The 3,494-nt window shown below is 49.2% G+C and overlaps 1 long non-coding RNA gene across 2 annotated transcripts; it reads left to right on the top strand.

Annotated features, from left to right (window-relative positions):
- The first annotated feature begins 6 nt into the window (after window positions 1-6).
- Window positions 7-2,392, top strand: LOC106724192. 2 transcript variants are annotated; one of them, XR_001359941.1, is made up of 3 exons: window positions 7-318; window positions 631-893; window positions 2,145-2,392. It is a non-coding gene; the product is annotated as an uncharacterized LOC106724192 (long non-coding RNA). The 2 variants fall into 2 exon arrangements; XR_001359940.1 differs by having other exon boundaries at window positions 7-893.
- The last annotated feature ends 1,102 nt before the right edge of the window (window positions 2,393-3,494 follow it).

The raw sequence follows: 3,494 nt of genomic DNA, 5'->3' as shown, positions 1-3,494 counted from the left end.
CCCACCGCGCGCTCGCCGCTCCCGGGTGTAACCGCGCCCGCCCCCACGGGAAAATGGGCACACTCGAGGGCAGTAAGCCCCGGAGCACCGAGAACCCCCTCCCAGCCATCAGGAAGAAAAGGGAGATAGGCAGGCAGAAAAGGGGCGATGGGGAGATGCAAGGGGCGCTGGAATGTCCCAGGGAGTGAGGGCAGGAATGGGGACTGTGTGACCGCGGCAAGCTGGATCCTGTCGGCGCAGAGGTGCGCTCAGTTGGTGGGTGTCTCAGCCACCAGCGAAGCCTCCCAGCTATTACCCAGCCATGTTGGCGGGAAAAGTGTAAGAAACGTTGTGTTTGCTTCTGAGTGAGGCTTGCTAAGCCCTACCAGAGAAGCCAGACGGGCAGGGTGGCCTTCAGCTGAGTACAGGGGTGAGGGGACGAATGGGCAGAGGAAGGGGTCCTGGGTTAAGAGGACGTCTGGTTCTGTGGGGTTTTGGAATCTCTTGGGGCTCTCCTCAGACAGAGGAGATAGAAGGTGCGTGTGGGAGGAAAATGCAGAGTAAGGGACACCCAGATCCAGGGAGGCTCGGCGCTGTCTCCCTGCCAGCACCTAACCCCCTCCCTGGTGCATTCTCTTGTTTCCTCAGCAGTAATGGGGGAGCCTGACTTCGCTGAAAGGGCCCCTCCTCCAGTTGCATCTTTGTCAGCTCTATCTGCTTCCTCCCAGTGTTAAGGCCCCCTCCCTCCCAAGCCATCGGAGCATGAGGAAGCCTTGGTTCCACACAGCTGGGCTTCTTGCTCACAGGCTAACGCAGATGCCCTTTGCCCTTGTGAAGCTGGTGGGAAGTTGCAGAAGCTGAAACGGAGCCTGTGGCTGGGCACCAGCCCCTGGAATAGAGGAACTTTCACCGAGGTGAGGCTACCTTTAAGCAAAACGCAATTCAGTTTCCCAGATGATGGCATTCTGGCTTAGTTTTTGTCCTCGTACCCTGCCCAGGGATGCAAGTCATGTTTAAGATCTCAGTCAGCACGAGATCTTAGTCAGTAGACGAGGTTCAAATGGTAAACCACACAGTTTCTGCTTGTCCTCCCTGGCCAGGGACAGCAGTGGGGACAGTAGTTAGAATCTGCTGGCACTAGCATCCTGCTTGCTGTTCCTTTGTTCAAGGTTGTCTTGTCCACCACTTACCCTTCATTCTCCCTGTTCTTGCTCAGGCTAAGAATAGTAAACCCAGGCCTTAACTCTTATCCCTCAGTTTTCTCACCTAACTGAGGTGAGAATAATGGTAGGGATACGAATGGTGCCTACCTCCCAGGGTGGTTATATGAGTTAAATGAATTTATATGAATTTAATATACGTAAAGAGCCTACACAAAGCAAGTAGTAAAGCATTTGCTATCATTATGGGAAGTTAGGTAATTTGTCCAAAGTCACATAGTAAGTGAAGTTTGATGTCAGCCCAGGCCACCGGGCTCTGTAGCCCATGCACTTATCCTGTGCTAGTGAAATTTTGCACTAGCAGAATTGGAAAATGGTATTCATGTACATAGCTCATCTGTAAAGTGGAGGAAACAGTAGCTGCTAGGGGCTAGGAGACATTTTTCTAGGAAAGAGCCCATTCATAATAGTGATGTCTGAACTTGTTCTCACTTTGTGACTGTTATAATTGTTTTATGGGTTTTTTTAAATTGCACATGTCAATCGAGAAATTTATGACAATCAGATAATCACCCTGATGGTAGAAAACTCCAGGTCCTTCCAGCAGTGATATGAATCCTAAAACATTTCTTTGTTCCATATTTATAACCTGCACAACTATGCCCAGCACTGTAGTAGATAGAGGCGGGGGTGGTGAGCATTCTTAGCAGGGGGACAGTTCACTTTCTTCCTCAGCAGAGAATATGTGTGTCTATGGAAGTGATACCTTCAGTTGCCAAAAGGAGTAGTTCACTTAGCGGTTAATATCTGACAAGGACTTGTGGCAACAGACTCTGAGATGGTCCATGATCCTTCCTTCTGGTCTTCATGCCCTGTGTAACCCCCACCCCCGAGTGTGGGTGGGATCTGTGTGGGTGGGACTTATTATAGGGCAAAGGTGATGGGATGGATGTGATTATGTGTATATGATAATGTTACATAAAATTGGAACCACCTTCTTTACAGAGCAAGCTGCGACGTTGGGGCTGCCTACAGAGGGAACAAGGAATTGAGACCTCTCCCTGATGCCCCCAAGAAACTGAATTCTGCCAACCACCTCATGAGCTTGCAAGCAGATTCCTCCCCAGTCAAGCCTCAGATGAGACCTCAGCCCTAGCCAACACCTTGATGGCAGCCCTGCAGAAGTCCCAGTCCAGGATGTCCAGACTTCTGTGAGAAATTGTGATATAATAAATGTGTACTGCTTTAAGCGGCGACTTTTTTTTTCTTAATTGATTTCAGAGAGGAAGGGAGAGGGAGAAATAGAAACATCAATGATGAGAGAGAATCATTGATCGGCTTCCTCCAGCACACCCTCCACTGGGGATCAAGCCTACAACCCAGGCATGTGCCCTTGACCGAAATCGAACCAGGGACTCTAGACCAGTGGTTGGCAAACTGCGGCCCCTTGAGTGTGGCTCTTCCATAAAATAACACGTGCGGGCACGCATGTACAGTGCGATTGAAACTTCGTGGCCCATGTGCAGAAGTCGATATTTTGTGGAAGAGCCACACTCAAGGGGCCAGAGAGCTGCATGTGGCTCGTGAGCCGCAGTTTGCCGACCATTGGGCTAGGGCTAAGTGGCAACTTTTGTCATTATATTGTTTTATAGCAACACAGAACTAATATAAGATCTAGTAGGTGGAAAGTCCTACATAGGACTGTTAAGGGATACAAAAAAGTATAAGGAACCCAGTACTTGAGGAGTTTCCCAGCAGTCAAGGTGAGAAAGGAAACAGCATGGTTTTACTACTGGACAAAGAAAGGAAAATAATCATCTAAAAAGGCAACTTGGCTCCAATTCTAAGAAGAGTTTATCATTTGGATGGTAGAATCTATGAACAGAGCCTAGTATCTGTAACCTTCAGTTCAAGATCCTTCTTCATCCTGCCTTCCTTCCTGCCTGACCTCTCGCCACATCATGCCTGCCTGTTTGCTGCCCTCCTGGACTGCTTTGTTGACTCCTATGTTTCAAAGACCAGCTTCTTGCACCTCTTCTGCAAAGCTTTCTTTAGTTCCCTAGCAGAGCTAACCACTTCCTCCTGATCTCCCAAATCTTTGTTATGTATTATTCATTGTCAAATTTTTATTGAGCACCAAGTTCTAGGCCTCCTGTTAGGTGCAAGAGATACTGTCACAAATACAGCTCAGGGCTGTCCTTGAGGCGTACAGCCTGCGGGTGGCACCGTAGTCATAGGCCTATCTGCTCCTCGTAGGGCCAGGCCCTGTCTGCATCCTTGGCACTGGGCACCACACACACAGCAGCCACAGTCTCAATGTTGGTTAAGTGAATGACTATCTCATGATGGGATGCT

This window comes from Myotis brandtii, unplaced genomic scaffold (assembly GCF_000412655.1).
Source record: "Myotis brandtii unplaced genomic scaffold, ASM41265v1 scaffold744, whole genome shotgun sequence".
Lineage (NCBI taxonomy): Eukaryota > Metazoa > Chordata > Mammalia > Chiroptera > Vespertilionidae > Myotis > Myotis brandtii.
This window is presented reverse-complemented; position numbering and strand designations above follow the sequence as displayed.